Genomic DNA, 19,621 nt, shown 5'->3' with positions numbered 1-19,621 from the left:
ATTGCATTTCTTTTTCTTAACAGATAGCTCTTGGTCCAAAGCTTCCCACAAAAAGAAGAAAATAAAATGTGCTAAGAGGCATTTTTCCTGGCCTGTGTAACTGGTTATTTTCTGTATTCACCTTGCTAAGAATAAGACAGTGCTTGGAACACAATAAAAATTTAATAATTACTGAGTGGGAGAATAAATGAATAATCCATCTTACAAAAATTTGTTTCCTATCATTGAACTTTAAAGTTTGGATTCCTTTCATTTATAGTTTGTTATTTTAATTTCCCTAATTTACTTCTTTATCTTTTCTTCACAATAAGCAGCACTTATTTCTCAACTTTATTCCCTACAGATTTGAGTTTTTCTAGGAAACAGATTCTTTGACTCATCTACCTGTTGACATAATCTCCTAAGCTGCACACACATAACAAGACAGATATTATACAAGTGATTTATTTTAAAGCCCTAATTTAGGCATCTTAAACTATGGTAGTATGGTGGGAATGGAAAAGTTGAGGAGAGATAATATATTTGCCTTACTAGTATTTGAAGTGCCCAAGACAAGATTCTTGTCTTTGTTGCCAATCTGTAATCTTAAACACTATTTCCTTATGTCATTACATGCATCTATTGCTACCAACAAAATGCCCTTCTTATTTGTTTTCAAAACCAGTAAATATTAACTCATATTACAATTGTAGGAGGCCCTTTATTAATATAAAATTTCTAATAACAAGCTATTCCACTTGGTTTCCAATTTTAGTAACAACTTCTACATCTCTGCTTCGAAGAGAACACAAAGTAGGGGAAATGCCCTTAAAGAGAGGATATTGTCTTTATTAACCATGTAAAACATAGGTAAGGATGGAATTCACTGAATAAAGAAGTGAAATACATTGCCTATTTTAAGCTACGTATTATCTTAAAACACTATTATAATAAAGTAGACATTGGGAGCTATGATAGAGATGGGGAAAAAAGGGCTGAGATTGACTTATTGGAAATTCTAAGAATAAAATCAACTTAAATTCGAATATTTATTATATTTACTTTATACCAGTTACCAATCTTGATAATATCTTGATCAAATATTTTATTAGTGTATTATAACCAAAATGTTTGATTTGACATTTCAGGAAATCTAGCAAATCCTAAACCATAGTTCTACTTAGAAACAATTTTCTGAAGTCAAGTAATGTTTATTTTAAGCTGCTACAATTTCCACCATTCCCTGTGGTACTCTTTATATCAGAATGAAGTGGCATTTAATAGTCATCACTTATAATATTAGAACAAAGTAATGCATTGCCTATCTGTCAAAAGTGAATAACTTGAGTTATCAACTATTTACTCAGCACTACTAGCATAGTCTTCTATGGTTGCCTCTGATTCTGTTCGGATTTTTTGTCTTGACCCTACTATCTAACACAAGGTGCTTGCTTAGTGTCCCCACACCTGACTTTCATTCTTTTTTCCCTTGGAGGACTTACTGACAACAGGGCTTTAATCAGGAAGCACAATAACTAGTCCACGTAATCAGAAGCTGAGAATGTCTGGCGTATTGCACCAAAGTAAGACTCTGAGGTGGGGGAGGGGGGGAGAATACCGGTCCAAAAAGGATGACAGAGGACCTAGTGGGGGTTGTATTGTTATATGGAAAACTGGGAAATGTTATGCATGTATAAACTATTGTATTTACTGTTGAATGTAAAACATTAATTCCAATAAAGAAATAAAAAAAAGAAGCATTGGATATCATCTAATAAGTGGGTTCTTTGACACTGAACACATGATCAACATAGTGGTGGTATCATGGGGACATGGATGATCTGAAAATTGGTAGAAATCTTCAGAACATTTTACACCACTTAATTTACACTAGTAGTATTTGATGAAAAACTACAGTCCACTACAGAAAAAAATCACTAACATTTCACATGTTTTATGAATGATAGTTTGAGCAAAAAATAAGTCAACAATTGTTCTTCCACATTGGAGGCTGTGTTAAAACTGTAATTTTGATCAAAGATTGGGGCCTGGCAGTGGCACACCTGGTTAAGTGCATGTATTACCATGAACAAGGACCCAGGCTCAAGCCCCTGGTTCCCTTATGCAAGAAGAAAGCTTCACAAGTGGTGAAGCAGGGTTGCAGGTGTCTCTCTCTCCCTCTCTATCTCCCCCTCTCAATTTTTCTCTGTCTCTAACCAATAATAAATAAATAAAATAAAATAATTTTAATCAAAGGGAAATCATAACCATAATAGAAAAATTATTATCCAAAGATAAATACAAGAACATAATAAAACATATATTAGCTAGAAACAGGCTGGGAGTAGTGATCAACCTGCCAACGCCCATGTTCAGTGGAGAAGCCATTACAGAAGCTTGAACTCCTGTATCCTGCTCCTTCCAAACAACCTTGATCCATATTCCCAGTGGGGAAGAAGTGATAGGAGAAGATAAGAGGGCTTTCAACTCCAGCTCCATAAACATCCAGAGAGAAAGAAGGAAAAGGAGAGGGATATATAGAGGTAGTTATGTTGTCATGAGTGGCTTGGAGGGGAAGAGAGGATTGAATCAGGGAAAAAAGGGTCAATTATGTAGAAGTGTGGGCAGATAGTCATAGATATGATGGTTGGCCCATGTCTACACCCTTAGGGGAACTGTGGTGGATTGCAGTGGGGAGACTGAAGATTCAGAACTATGGATTTAAGCCCCTGCTGACAGGTAATTCTGTAATATAAAAAAATAAAAATAAATGAAATGAGGTTAAAGTACAAAAATTAAATTAAATAAACATACATTTTTGTTTTTGTTTTTTACCAGAGCATTTCTCAGTTCTGGTTTATGGCAGTATCAGGGATTGAACCTGGGACTTGAGAGTCTCAGGCATGAAAGTCTCTTTGCATAAGCATTATGCTAAACCCCCACCCCCAAATATAAGTAAATTAATGTCAGGGGGAAAAAAAGGAATAGGAAAGCTTCCAATGGAGGGGATGGGATGCAGAATTCTGGGGGTGGGGACTGTGTGGGATTGTATCCCCTCATATACAACGGTCTTGTTGTTCATAATTAAATAAATAATAAATAAAAGAAAAAGAAATAAAAATAAAACACATCTTTTAAAGAAGAGTTTGGGCAAGTCTTAAGTTGATCAAAGAATTGTGTTATATGAAATCTGACTTTTTTCAGTCTCTTATGTGTAAGTTCTATCATATCAAAAATATGGATAAATGTGGATAGTAAGGTAACAAAGTATACTGCAACAGAAAAGGAAAACTACACTTCTTAGAATCTAATTTCCTATATATTCACATATGCTGGCGTGTTAGTAAGAGGGACCCAGGAGGCTTAAAATTGAAGGCGAAAATTTCCACAAGAAGTAAGAGATAGATGTTTAGGACAGCCCACAGGTATGTGATTCAAAGCAAATACACAGACCGACTTGTATTCTTTATTGATTCAGCAAGAAAACAAAACAAAAAATCCCCTCCTCTGGGTCAAGAATAAAATGATTACTCCTCATCAACTTTCCTAGTCTAAACCCTGCAGGTATTTAAGTTTGTGACCTTGGAATGCACAATACTTTATGATGTCTGAGAAACAAAAATAGTTCTAAACTAGTCCTTTGCCCTCAAGCAGCTTTGAGAATAGTAGTTATACATTACAAGAAAATAAAAATACTAAGTAACATGACCCAAGAGTGAAATGAAAGTTTACTGAGGTAAGCTGTCCAAAATTTCAAAGAGGTGGTACCAATCTCTTTTGCTTCAGAGCCCACACAAGCAAGCACATTCTCCCTTCCTTGAAACATCCTTGTGTGGCTGAGGAGGCAGCATAATGGTTATGCAACAGGCTTTCATGCCTGAGGTTGTAAGGTCACAGGTTCAACCCCCAGCACCATAATAATAAGCTACAGCTGAACAGTGCTCTAGTATCTCTCTCTCTTTCTCTCTCCCTCTCCCTCTCTCCCCCTCTCTCTCTCTCCCTCCCTCTCCCTCTCCCCCTCTCCTTTCTCTCCCTCTGTGACATTCTCTCTCTCTGCATTTCTCTAATTAAAATACATAAAGTATTAAAAAATAAACATCCCTTTGAATAAATAAGTTGCTTCTAAAAATAAGCATGGTTAAGTATGATTGATGGCAGTAATTTCAAAAAGAAAGAGATTGGCATATGACTAAGGAATATCAGCTAGTAATGTGAAATAGTGGTGGAGATTTTTTTTTTTCTTTGTTGCCTATATGGTTAGAAGGCAAAATGGAGAGGCTGAGTGGTGGTGCACCTGGTTAAGTGTACATGTTACTATGCCCAAGGACCAGGGTTTGAGCCCTCAGTCCTTGCCTACAGGGGGAAAGCTTTGCAAGTGGTAACGCAGGTCTGCAGGTGTGTGTCTACCTTTCTCCCTCTCCCTTTTGTCTCTCCTCCTTTCCTCTCAATGTCTCTGTCTCTACCCAAAAAAAAATTAAATTTTCAAAAGTCAGAATATCATTCTAATATCTACTAAAAGACAGTCATTCAGTCATTCAAGTGAGTGGGAGATGGGACAGGAAAGTATCCCTATCTTTGCTATATATTTTTCAATTTCTATAGTTTCAATTTCAACTGTATATAGTATCTATAAAAGTATTTTACAGATTTATAGAAGACAACTTGGATGCAGTTAAACTTGCCTGATGGAGCAACACACTGAATAATTTAGCAACTATTACTATTTTTCAAAAACCTTTAAAAAGAAATTCATGTTCAATGAACTAAGAGTTAAAGACAAAGTGGGACTGAAAACGTTATGATAATTTTTACACATAATATAAACAATGTGAAGAGAACAGACCCCTTGTTTGAAGCTATACTGATCAATGCATTGACCTCTGTCTGGAACTACATTAACCTCCTTTTACAGTGAAGAAATGTGAGAGCTCTGCTATTTTTCTTCTTTAGAAACATTCACTAAGACACAAAGCATTTGTGGCAGGTTGCTTTATTTTTGTTCATTTCAGAGAAGATAGAGTCATGTCTACATGTGTATGTAGTATATGAGATCTCATTCTGCACACCTTCTAAATTTCATTCAGTGAGCTGCATGTATACATCATCTTAAAATACGCAATTTAAGAAATCAAAGAGGATTTGCTTGTTTATAAATTTCTAATATGTGATGCTAAAACCATTATCCATCTTTTCTAGTGACCTCTAGATCTATTCCTACACTGAGCCCAACAGGTCTTTGCTTTGCTAGCCAATTCCCACACATCCCAAGTGTAAATATTTTTAATCTCATATATAGCCAGAGAGAGAAAATATTTAGTAATTAATGTGGCCTGAGCCCTACACTAGTGGTTCTTTAATGAAGGGTGAGTGTTGTGAGCATATATTTGGGGGAGATATGAGCCTGCACACACCTGAAAAAAACATTTCAAGGAAAAAAAATTAAAATTTTAAAAATAAAATTTGTAATTGCCGAAAGTAGTAAGATGGAAATGAGAAAATCACTGCCTTGAAGTCAGATCTTTCAGTTCATAGTTATCTATGGTTGGGAAGATTTCCACCTTAGATGAAGCTTTAAACAATATGTTTCTTGTAAGATCTTGAATATACTCATTTTGCCTGAAACATGAGGCAATATTTAAATTGTGAGACTGCATTATAAACGTGTAAGAAGTGATACCATGTGTGCTCATCACACATCTAAGGGGCTCAATTTGAAAGGCAAGTAAGACTTTTTTGTTTTATTATTTTATTATAAATATTATCGGAAAATGATTATTTACAAGGAAGTTGTCACATGCATACAATTCCTTCTCTCCTTTGATAGGTGTCGCACATTACCTCATCACCAATTTAAGCTCCTAACAAGTAAAATTCTCCTTCTCAAATGTTTCTGTCACTGCCTGGAGCACAGTTGCTATAATAAACACTGACAGCAGAGGGGGCTTCTATCCACTTCTGACGAACTGGCATCTAAAGTTGATGGCAAAGAAAATATTATTTATTTCTACTAACTTGCTGCAGGGTATTGGCACTCCAGTTGTCTGTGGGTAAACTTAATATCTTGATTAGCTCTCCTGAGAATGCCCAGGGAAGCTATTAAATGAAGTGGTAGGTAGAAGAATGGCTAATATCTATGGTGGCTTCAAAATAGTCTGCAGAGGTCTGGTTGCTGAGAATAGTATGGTGTTTGTTACCTTGACAACCAAAGGCAGCATAAGGCTGAGTTATGAGTGACTTTAGGTTTCTTTGCAATTCCTTATAGGGATGAATTATTTTTATGTCTAATCAATGACAGAAAAAGACATATTATTTAATAAGATTAATGAGGTTCACATTTTTGTATGCTAGGTTCAATGGTATGGCTTCTTTGGAAATGTATCCAAGAATTCTGGACTGTTCAATTGGGGAAGGTAAATATTCTTTAAAGCTAGGTGAAATTCCATGTTGGGAACATGACTATATTTTCAGCTATTTCTGACATAAGGTCTCAGAATTTTAATAGGTCTAAAACCATAGGAAGGTATTTTTTTCCCCTGTTTCTAACACCCCAATTACTAGTGTACTATGTAACACTTAGATGGCTTCTAGACATACATACATCTACCTTAAATAAATCCTGGCTCTAGGCTTTTACTATAAAAATCTTCATAGCAAACAATGAAAAAAAAAAAACTTTCACAGTTTCTTTGTTCAGTTTATGGAAATTTGGGGCTATAATTTTGCTCTCCCTGGTAATATCTATTCCCATCATCTGGGTTTAGATTTCTATTCCAGCTTCCCATTTACTCTTTTAAATATGACTGTAATATACATGGATCTAAGTCTGCAAAGACAGAATGGGCTTTCATCACTGATTTGTAATTGAAACTAATTCCCGCATGTTGCTTAGTCCATTGTTATCAATGTACATCAAACTATGCCGAAATTTGGCAGTTTAAACACTGGCCTGGTTTCCTTCGCACCATATCTGAGGCTCTGTAACCATGAAGTGCTTAGGTTGGGTGGTTGTAGCTCAGAGACTCCCGTGAAGTTGTACTCAAGCTGTCCCCAGGAGTTTGCAGCTTAATCAAGGATTGCCGAGAAAACTCAATGCATTAAGAGTATTTGTACTTATTGTCCCAGAAGTTCCAGGTTCAATTCCAAGCACCACTATATGCTACAGCTAGGCAGCACTCTTGTTTCTCTCTCTCATTCATAAAAACAAATATTTTTTTTCAAAGACTTGACCGGTTTCTATGTTCACTTATGAGACTTTGACACAAGCCTCTCCATAGGGCCTTTCTCTCAACTTATAGCTGGCTTCCCTGAGACTAAGTAATAAAAGAGATTTCAGGAAAGTCTCCTTTATAACTTAATCTCAAAAGTAACATTATAATTTAGACTGTACTCTTTTTGGCCACACAAATCAACCCAAATACAGTATGGGAAGGAACTACATAAAAACGTGAATTAAAAAATGTAAATGTAGATGGGTAAGGAGGCCACATACATATTTTTCCCTTTTCATGTTGCCAGTGTCTAGAAATTCAATTACAGTTAATAGGTTTTCCCCAACACTTATTTCTGAAGCTCTGAATGAACCCTTACACAGTGAACAACTATAGTGCTTTTCCCCTAGAAGTAGACATATGAAAACAGGTATATCTGGTGTTTGGCATTACTAACTGATGAGAAACTATCATAAGCATTGCTAGAAGATATATTCCTAATGTTCAACAAGAAAAATGCACTGTATTCCCAGGGATTTACTTAGCTAACTTTCACTGTGTTAGGATAATCCTTAGCCACTCCCATTTCAGATAATGTATGGAGACACTCCAAGAGTGCCCTATTGATATCTAAACAGACATGTGTGGCTCATTAACATTGAATACAACAATCTGAATTAAAATGTAGTTTAAGTATGAAATATAAATTTTATTCAAAAGATTCTTCCTGAAAATATTAGTGAAAAATAAATATTTTATTGATATTTCTATGTTGGCTCTGTATTGAAATAATATTTTAAATACCACTAGCCAAGTGTTGATACTTGGAATGAAAGGTAGCAATAGAGAGGAATTCCCTTCCCATTTAATAAAAATGGCCAGAAACAGAAGAATGAATATGGGTTGATCTCACTCTCAGGCAGAAGTTGAAAAATAAGATCAGAAGAGAAAACACAAGTAGAACCTCAACTAGAATTGGTGTATTGCACCAAAGTAAAAGACTCTGGGGTTGGTGGGTGGGGAGAATACAGGTCCAAGAAGGATGACAGAGGACCTAGTGGGGGTTGTTTTGTTATATGGAAAACTGAGAAATGTTATGCATGTACAAACTATTGTACTTACTGTTGAATGTAAAACATTAATTCCCCAATAAAGAAATTTTAAAAATTTTTAAAAATGGCTAAGCTGTTTACCCTAAAAAGAGTATACAATAAAAAAATAAAAGTTGAAAGGAGTGTGGTCAGGGAGGTGGTACAGTAGATAAAGCATTAGACTTTCAAGCATGAGGTCCCAAATTCAATCCCTGGCAGCATATGTATCAAAGTGATGTCTGGTTTTCTCTCTCTCTCACACCTTTCACTAGTAAATAAATAAAAATATTTTTAATATAAAGTAGAAAGGATTTGACTCATAAGGAAAAATGAATCAGCAGCAGGCATTGTGGAATAATGCTGTGTTTAAATTGTTCATGTGTACTCAACACATATTTGTTCCTAAAAACAATGAAAAACCACCTGAATGATGTTCTTATCACATGGACAGTGGAAGGGCCCAGGCATCAAAGTCTTTGAGAACAATCCTCAATTAAGACGAGTGGAAACAAATGGATACAGGCCTCCATACTTTTTGGTCATTGTGTGGTTTACATTGAGGTGGCTTCTGTACTTCACCTCAGAAATCTCACCAATGGAGTTCCCCTTGCCTTTAGCCATAAACACATATTAACAGGGGAGTAACTTTATGGAATTCCAGTTAATACATGCTCATGGCTAAACATGAAATTATCATTCTCTGTGTGTTTCCATTGGTTCTACTTTCATATCTCATCATGCTATTCTGGTAATTCCACTCTTCCCATCAAAACATACTCTGGATAGCTTTGTTCATGAAGTGTTGCTATTGCACAACTGGGCCAGGTTTCAGAAATATGGGTTATATGCAATAGGATAAAAGTTTTCATTTTGACATTTGTTGAAGATAAAGTTTTCTTTCTCTCCAGCTACCATTGAATGACACTTTAGTTTCCAGTATTCTCATATTGTGACAAGTTGATAAGCACTCTATTTTCACCTTCCTAGTTTCTCCATGATAAATAGGTTTCAATTTGTAACCCATGTGTGAGGTTTCACCTAGAAGCCGGGAAGATGACATGGTGTCTTGTTTTAGCTCAGCGGGAACACTGGGAAAGATGAAGGGTCAGAGTTACCTTCCACAAATGTATCTGAATGATGGCACCGACAAAATCAAATGTGCTTTCTGGGGAACACTAGCCACATAACATACAAGCTATGCTATTCTAAGTCTAGGTTGCATTAAAACAAGCACAGTTGTATTGGCAAGAAAGAATAATAACATAAAAGAATTTACCACTTCTCATAGGTAAAGTGTTCTCTGGTCTGACACACTTTAACCAAAAATATTGCCCTTAATTCTTTCAACTGTATCACAAGAGAAGCAACCAAACATTTTATGGATATACTAGTGAATTCTTTGGTACCACAATCATGGCTATCCATACTTTGGCAATAGGATACTTGTGTAGCTCTGTTTTCTAGTTTAATGGTATAGTGAAATGAATAAATGCATGTACAAAAATTATCTGAGGAAGCTGGGTGGTAGCACACCAGGTTAAGCACACACAGTATGAAGTGCAAGGACCCATCAAGGACCCCAGTTTGAGCCCCTGGCTCCCTAACTGCAGGGGAGGTTACTTCACAAATGGTGAAGCAGGTCTGCAAATGTCTTTCTCTCCCTCTTTCTATATTCCTTTCTTCTCTCAATTTCTCCTTGTCCTATCCAACAGAGAATGGGGAAAAAATGGCCTCCAGGAGCAGTGGATTCGTAGTTTATGATATATGAGAAAAAAAAAGTCCTAAACTAGTCCTTTGCCCTCAAACAGCTTTGAGCATAATGTTATACATTACAAGAAAATAAAAATACTAAGTAACATGACCCAAGAGTGAAATGAAAGTTTACTGAGGTAAGCTGTCCAAAATTTCAAAGAGGTGGTACCAATCTCTCTTGCTTCAGAACCCAAACAAGCAAGCACATTCTCCATTCCTTGAAACATCCTTGTGGGGCTGGAGAGACAGCAGCATAATGGTTATGCAACAGGCTTTCATGCCTGAGGCTATAAGGTCACAGGTTCAACCCCCAGCACCATAATAATAAGCTACAGCTGAACAGTGCTCTGGTATCTCTCCTCCTCTTTCTCTCTCTCTCTCTGAATTTCTCTTATTAAAATACACAATATATTAAAGAAAGAGAAACAGTGCAGGCACTGAGCCCCAGTGATAACCCTGGATGCTATATATACATAATGTGTTTAACAGTCAATAACATTATTTTCAAATAGGCTCTTGGCCAACTTATCATTTAATTCTCTCTTTTAAACATTTTACTTATATTAATGAAAGAGAAAGATCAAACCACTGCTCAACTCTGGCTTATGGTGATGACGGAGATTGAACATGAAACCCCAGAGCCTCAAGTATGAAAATAATTTGCTCCAGGACCTTGCCCTCCTTGTAAAGCAGGAACAGTAGAGACTGCCCCACTCTCTTAAGGGAGGTTGAGTCAGCTTACCCTGCCACTCAAGGAAAACTGGTCCTGAAATGAATGCAGCCTAAAATGTTCCTAGCTATGACCATGAATTACACAGGCTCCTGTGGTGAACATGAACATATATATCCTAGGTCTGATTAATGGGGTAAATAGTTCATTGTATTTATATAACTTTCCTCATGTCGTGTAGTTACTTTCAGCCCTAATCCAACTTTTTTTCTCTCTCTCTCTCTTGTGTATAGACTATTTATTTTTGCCTACAGGGTTATCACAGCGACTTAGTGCTGGCACTAGAGGTCTTTTTTTTTTTTTTTTTTTTTTACTTTTCAGTTTATTGGATAGGACAGAGAGAAATCAGGAGAGAGACAGAGAGGGAGAGAGAAAGACACCTGCAGACCTGCTTCATTACTTCTAAAGTATCCACCCTGCATGTGGGGCCTAATCCAACTTTATAGCCCTATACAAAACTCTCACCATCTTCCCAGACAATATTTTTAGTCCACTTTTATGTTAGCTTTCAGGCTTAAGCAAAAATCAGTAAAGTTATTTGCCCCTTGGAAATATCCAAATAGACTTCCTAGCTTCTTTTCACCCTAAGATCCCTATTTGTATCTGCTTTATTCCTACATTTTGGTTCCTGTTTTATTAAACTTTTTGTCCTGCTTTATGTATTATTACCTTTCAGTCACTATGATGCCATCCTGACCTCCATGGGCAGGCGACCTCACCAATGTGTCCTGGAACCTCATTTCTCCAGAGCCCTACTCCACTTAGGAAAGATAGAAACAGGCTGGGGTTATAGATACATGTGCCACTTTCATGTCCAGTGGGGAAGCAATTACAGAAGCAGACCTTCCACTTTGTGCATCACATAAAGAATTTTGGTCTATACTTCCAGAGGAATAAAGAATAGAGAAGTTTCCAACTTTGACATCTTCTTCCCAGATAATACTTTCAGCTCACCTGCATGTTAGCTGTCAGGTTCAGGTAAAATCACGGAGCTCTTGGAATATATCTAAAATAGACTTCCTAGCTTCTTCCAACAAGAAGACCCCAAGTCTCATCTGATTATATATATATATCCCCTCCAGGATTATCACTGGGGCTCAATGCCTGCACTACAAATCCACTGTTCCTGAAGGCCATTTGTCTTATTTTGTTCTTTGTTATTGTTGTTGTTGCTGGATCGGACAGAGAGATATTGAGAAAGGAGGGGAAGACAGAGAGGGGGAGAGAAAGACAGACACCTGGAGACCTGCTTCACCATGTGTGAAGCGACCTCCCTGCAGGTGGGGAGCCAGGGTCTTGAACCAGGATCCTTATGCCGGTCCTTAAACTTCGCGCCATGTGCGCTTAACCAACTGCCTTATTGCTGGGCCCCATCATCAGCTATATTCTTACCTTTAAGTTCCTGATTATTTAACAATTTGTTTTTCTTTTTTATCTTAATGCTTTTCAGCCACCAAGCTGCAGATGCTATTATGATGTCAACATGACATCCCTGGGCAGATGACTTCACCATAGTGTCCTGGAGTCCCACTTCTCTACAGCCCTACCCAACAGGGATAGAGACAGGCTGGGGGCTGTGGATCAACCTGTCAATGCCCATGTCCAGTGGAGAAGCAACTACAAAATCCAGACCTTCCACCTTCTGTACCCCATAAGGATCCTTGGCCCACTCCCAGAAGGATAAAGAATAGGGAAACTTTCAATGGAGGGGATGAGATATGGGCTTCTGGTGTCAGGAATTGTATGGGATTTCACCCCTGTTATCCCAAAATCTTGTCCATCATTATTAAATTTCTACTAAAATAAAATAAGAATAAGGAAGTTTCCAGTGGATGGGGATAGGACATGGAACTCTGGTGGTGGAAACTATAAGTATACCCTTGTTATCTTACAATCTTGTTAACACTATTAAATCACTAATACATTTTTTTTAAAAAAGAAAGTATTTTACATAACCACTATGCTGTCTCCTTAGCCTTCCACCTCAATTCCTAAACATTCTCTTTATCTTCTTTCCATTCAACATTATCCAGATAAGACCAATGCACTTAATTGCTCAATGAATAATTAATCCTTCCCTCCAGTCTGGAATTTTATTTTGAAAGCTCTCTGGTTAACAAACTTCTTAGTTTGATCCCAATATTGCTTCTTTGATATTGCCAATAGCGGGTAATCTTTGTGGAAATGGCATAGACAGTGAAAGCTGAAAACTGATTCATAACTAATATTCATGGTCTTTTAAAATTGTATTGCTTCACTTCTTTGGAAGCACTACTGAAAAATGAAAGCAGAGATGCACTGGGAAAAATAGCACTGTCAGAAGGATAAGCTCTGGAGAGAAAATAATAAATGGTTGGTTTAAAAATGATATAAATGGACTTGTGTAGCAAGACCTTTACATGGCAAGTCATATGGGAATTACTGTACCATAAAATGATGTCATATTACCAAGCAAGGTGAAATTCATGACAGTTACTAGGGAAAGAATCAAGGTACTGGCCGGAGTTCCCAGTGGCAATATCTCACTTACTTCTGTAAAGATGATAGTGCTGTACTGGAAATCTTAGCTCCTTTAGGCCAGACTGTGTGTATTTTGTGTGTCATAGTTCCCACTATTGGGGCAGACATGGAGAGCAAATACACAAACATTTCTGAATAAATGAATAAACAAACTTGCATATATTCTTTATTAACTGCCATTCTCTTCTGAGGTTACTAGTATTGCAAAGTGTCCTACAAAGAAAATAAAGGCATATTTTAGAAAGAAAGTTGAGCATTCCCCTAAATCTCCACTAACGAAGCAAAGGAAAAAGCAGTTACGTACATTTTGTATTTCTTACTCAGACGTGGTCTGACCACAGGGCAGAATAAATTTTAAATGTAGGGAGAAATAATCCACCAGTTTAATCTACACAGTGTATAACACCAAATCGTCTTCATTTACAGTATGGTGCGAGAGAGAGTCCGGGGGTCATTAGAGGGCCTGAAAATACCCAGCAATGTGTTCAGATGAGATTAGCCCTTCATCAAAAAGATGCATTCATTCTCAGTATGGCCTTATGTCAGGGTTGCTAGCCTTCATGTGTGGAACTTTTCCAGTTCATCAAGGCAAGCATGCCCAGACGGATTTTCAAGATTTGAAATAAAAGAGCAAGCTGTGGAAAGCCTGAAGTCTTTGTTACAATTTCTATTCCTCTCCTCTATTTCCTGTTTTCCTTTGACCCACTTGTTTTATTCTTGCTTAGTAAACAGAGCTGCCCTTATGGCAAGCTGAGATAACTTTCCTCTTTCTACACCTGTCCTCAATCCAAACTTGACTTTGCTTTTATTACCACGGAGTTTTAAATATTGAGACACTGGATGTCATTCTTCTCTGCTTCCTCAGACTCATATCAGAGCTATTTTTACCCAAAGACATGAATGAATCTGAAAATCTGTCCTGTGTTCCACTCCTCTGATTTTTTTTTTTTTGAGGATTTACTTCTGCTTAGTTTTGAATTTATTTTCCTATCAACTTGAGTCTTTTTTTTTGAGGTCTAAAAAATCTGAATTTTAATTGAAAATATCCACATATTCTTGCAGTATTATATGAAAAAACTGTCTGTTTTATAAGTGAGTTTAAAGAAAAGAGAAAGGAAATATATCCCTAGCAACAGTTTTCAGGGGTTACTTTCCAGGCTCTCAAATGAATCACCATTTCAATCATTATATCAGCCAGTATCTCAAATGGTACTTCCCTTCAAACTAGGGAATGATGGAACTTCTGAGCACTGATTTACTGATTTTTAGCTGATGAGTGCTCCTGAGGATCTCGTGGAAATGCCAGTTCCCATTCAGGAACTGCCAGTCCCATGCCAGTCCCACATCTGGACAGGATAGGAGATTCTGCATTTACAAGAGAAGCTCAGATGGTCCTGAAACTACTGGCCCACTTACTATGTGTTTTTTTTTTCAGTAAGTAAAAGTCTAACAAAACTGTTGATTAAATGTTCTGTCCCAGAAGTACAATTTCACTGGGCACATGGTTCCTCCCAACTGCAAGGGAGATGAGAAATACTATCCAATCCCATACCAGAAAAGCAAAATGAAAACATTTAGTGAAAAACCTGAAGTAGTCACATGGTCATCTATATAGCATGGAAACAAAGTAGATATTCCCCCATGGTTTTTAAATCAAACTGTACAATACATTAAACAAACTGGGCAGGGAATCACAATACTAGACTATGTATCAGAATCAGTTGAAAAACAGGTACCTGATAAATTCAGGATATATGTGGGCTAGGTCTTTATGATTTTCTTCTTAAAAAACTGTTTAGGCAATTCTTTAGTTAGGTTTTAAAAGAAAAATAAAAAATACTGAAAAGAAATTTTAAGAATTTTTATATTTATTTATTTTCCCCTTTGTTGCCCTTGTTTTTTATTGTTGTTGTAGTTATTATTGTTGTTGTTATTGATGCCATCATTGTTAGGACAGAGAGAAATGGAGAGAGAAGGGGAAGACAGCGAGGACTAGAGAAAGACACCTGCAGACCTGCTTCACCGCTTGTGAAGTGACTTCCCTGCAGGCGGGGAGCAGGGGGCTGGAACCAGGATCCTTACATGTGAGTCCTTGCATTTTGCGCCATGTGCGCTTAACCCGCTGCTCTACCACCGACTCCCTTTACAGTTTTTTAAGGTATGAAAGCATATTTTAAAGAACACTTTTTATTTGTCAATATTTTATTTCTTGGTAATGAAACAGGACAAGTTGCCATATTTTAATTATAATTGAATATAAATCTAAGTCAGTGCCAACAAACATTTTTAAATGTTTCCAATTAGGAAGTATCACTTTTTTATTTTTTTAAATTTTTGTGGGTACCTAAAGGAAAGCCTTCCGTGTAGCAATCACCTGATTACCTCAAATGTTAAACTGCATTACACACAGTGCAAATTAATTCAAGATTGAGAGACAGTTGAAAGAAAGGATGTCAGGAGGTTGAAAGAATGAAAAGACATGAAGAGAGTAAAGGACAAAAGGAAGAAGGATAGAATAAAAGGAAGGAGAGATGAAAGGAAAAGAAGAAACTGACATACGGTCAAGAACCACACCAGTAGAGGGAAGTCATTTATATAAACAGTGGAATTAACACCAAATTCACCTCTATTCATTGCAATTTCATTTACCATTGTAGTAAATCAAAAACTCAAAAGTAAATAAAATCTCAAAAGTCTAAGTAAATAGGCACTTTTCCATATTTATCTTTGATTATTATTTCCCAGAGCAGATTTTTTTTCTGTTTGTTTGCTTGTTTTTGATAGAGACAGAGGGAGCAGGGCTGAGGGAAGGAGGGAGGGAAGAAGAGAGGGAGGGAGGGAGACAGAGAGAGAGAGAGAGAGAGAGAGAGAGGAGGTTTTCATCAATGCAGTGGGGACCAGGTTTGAACCTAGGTTGCACAAATGGCAAAGCAGTGTATTATTCAAGTGAGCTATTTCACAGACCCTCCCATTATATATTAAAGTGAAATAATAATAGTTTTAACATGGAGATTTAGATATTGAACCACTTATGCCCTACATAAGCATCTGAATATCATATCATCCCATCAGCTTCATATTTTCCATTTTAAGTTATTCAAATATACACATTAAGGTTTTATATTTACCAAAATTAAATTAGAAAAAATCTAAATTTTAGAGCATTGTCTCCATGAGATGATTACCCTCTAATATCCCTTCTGAAAAATGCAAAATTATTAACATATTACCATCTTAAAATTTAACATCAGCAATACTACACTGAATAATGTTAACATCTAATCTCTCTGTATGTCAACCTAGAAGTTCTTTATATTACATTGAATATCATTTATATATAAAATGTAGTCAAACATGTGATGCTCTGAAATTATAGAGCTTCTACTCCAAAGACTCCACCATTTATAGTAAATTTAGCCTCTTGCCTTTCTGTAGAAATAGAATGCTTAGCAGAAAGTTTCAAACATTAAAATTCTGTATATTAATTCAAACAATGTTACAAATCCTCAATTATCATATTGGTGGAAGACAAATGTTGAAAAATTCAAAAGCAACCATCTTACATGTTCTGCCTCCACTGATGCTTTTGTTTTCTGCTTATCCCTTAACAGACCATTTACCCCAATCCTAATCAACATATTTTTATTTTCACTAAGAAAATAATAATATAATAATTGTAAATGTTTATTACTTTTTTATTTTGAAAGGACAGAGAGAGTAGAGAGGGAGATAGACAGTGAGAGAGAGACATCTGCAGTATTGTTTCACTGCTTGTGAAACACACACACACACACACGGAAACCAGGAGGCTTAAACCCAGGTCCTTGTTTATGGTAATATGTGTGCTCAACCAGGTGTGCTAACTCCCAACCCTATGAAACAATTATTAATGTGTTCGTTTGTTTAGTCACTTACAGAGATGAGGACTAAGCAGTTTGTCAGTCTAATGGGAAAAAAAAAAGTATGTCCTCTTTAAAATTAGGCATGTTAGAAAAATTGAACGAAGTTTTCTTTATCTGGGTTGTAGTTATTAATGTGAAATTAATTTGAAAAGGAGTATTAGGCCTAGACTTTGTATGACTTCAACTATACAGGATATGGATTTCTGTAGACTTTGGAGAACCATTGAGTGTTTATGAGAAGAAAGATATCATCAAAATTATATTCCAGAAAAATTACTGACCTCAAGATCATTGGAAGGAAAAGAGAATTGATGTAGCAAGAAAGTAGAAATGGATATTAGGAATATTTAATTCATTTCATTTAGCAAATAGTTATTAAAGGTCTACTGACTTAATCAGGCAAAAATTAGTGGTCACTAAAATGGAAGGGTGATACAATATACAATATCAAGGAACAATTTGAAAAGCTATTTGTTGAGGACTACTAATCAAATTTATGGCAGCATATGGATTAAGAATATGCTTAAGGTGGAGGAGATAGAAAAGTGACTATGCAGAAGACTTTCATGCCTGAAGTTCTGAGGTCCCAGGTTCAATCTCTAGCACCACCATAAACCAGAGCCAAGTAGTGCTCTAGTATCTTTCTGTCTGTATCATTCTTACTGTATCTCTCTCATTAAAATAAATACATTACATATTAAAACAAGAAAATAAAGAGAATATGTTTAGATACTGGAAACATAAATCTCAACAATTAGTAGCTTACTTGGACAGTACACTGCTTTGCCCAGGTTTAAGTCCAGGCCCCACAACACTGGAGGAAGCTTTGGTACTGTGGTCTCTCTCGCTCTCTCTCCTTCTCTTTCTGAAACTAATGGCTGCTACCTTTTCATGTGACATAATAATACCTGACATACCATTAACTCAATTCTTTGATCCAGAACACAGGAAAAAGAGCAATGCCAGAAAGCCCTGCAAGTTTTATGTTAGATGAGTTTCTTGCTCAGAAGTTCTTACTTCTACTCATATTTCCTCTAAGTTTGTACTTGCTGTGACTAGATCACATATCTAACCCAGCTGAAATAATGGCTGTCTAAGTGGAGGATAAGAACAGAATATACATGATAAATTGCCCTGTGTTAGTGACACAGCTCTCCACAAATCCCATATCAATATTATATCACTAACATGCAACAAAAGCAAAAATTAATACTTGTATATACATCAAACCGTGTTGTATGCTTTACATTGGGTTGTTCTAGCTCTCCCCCTGCCAAGAAAATTTGGATCAGTCCTGCTAGTTTCATGGGCCCGCTTGGCCCCACCCCAAGGAACCCCAAGAGGGTTCCAGAGTTCCAGAGTTAGAGAGTTGCAGAGTTGCAGAGTTAGAGAGTGCTTGGTGCCGCCGCGGGGGAAAGAGGCAGCAGAGTTCTGTTTGGTGATTAGTTTGTCTTAGTTTATAAATCGTTGTTCCTGAATAAAGAAATACAGCTTCCCTGCCCAGCCGTATGTCTCTGGTCGTCTCTGTTACCCGCCCGTGAAACTAGCCCGGCCAGCTAGAGCCACCAAATTTTAACAACAAATGGCGCCCACGTGGACCTGACCTGCGCATCTCTCAGATAAGTAAAGACAACTTGGCTCTATGCACTATGGCCTTCTCTTCTGCTTGTGAAGAGATCTCCAAAGGCCTCTGCTCTTTCTTCACGAGACTGTTTTGCTGTTTCTGGAACATTTATCTCTTGACCACTCTGTGGTTTCCACTAGCTCGGGCGAACTCAGAACAGCCAGCGGGAGGAGCCAGCGGGCGGGAGGTGAGGCGCGGAGCTGCTGTTTCCACCAGCCAGCCGGCTGCGCCCAGACAACCCCGCACACCACGCCCGCAGCCCCGCAGCCCCGCAACCCACAGGAGGCCGACACCAGCACGCAGGAGCCCGACGCCAGCATGCATGAGCCCGATGCCAACACGCTAGAGCCTGACGCCAGCACGCAGGAGCCCGACGCCAGCACGCAGGAGCCCGATGCCAACACGCTAGAGCCCGATGCCAACACGCTAGAGCCCGATGCCAACACGCAGGAGCCCGATGCCACCACGCAGGAGCCCAATGCCAGCACGCAGGCCAGCCCACAAGAGCCGGCTCTCCACCACGTGGCGCAGGGCACTGGACGAGTGATCCCTCCATGCTGCTCGGCCACTGTGAATAGGGCAGCAGACATGGCAGGGCCATGGTGCAGGGCCGCGGCAGCCTATCATGGTCACCACCCCTGGGCACCTTGGCCCGCGCCTTTTACAAGGCTGGCCCGCCCGCTCTTGTGCTATGAATTCTGGAACAATCCCGGACCTCCCGGACCCCCAGGCTCCCTGCCGAAACTGGGCACACGAGATCTCCAGCTGCCGGTCGGGTCTGAAGGCAGACAAGCTGGAGTACTCAAAGATTTGTA

This window comes from Erinaceus europaeus, chromosome 10, assembly GCF_950295315.1.
Source record: "Erinaceus europaeus chromosome 10, mEriEur2.1, whole genome shotgun sequence".
NCBI classification, from domain to species: domain Eukaryota; kingdom Metazoa; phylum Chordata; class Mammalia; order Eulipotyphla; family Erinaceidae; genus Erinaceus; species Erinaceus europaeus.
The sequence above is the reverse complement of the archived record's forward strand: the minus strand, read 5'-3'. Positions refer to the sequence as shown.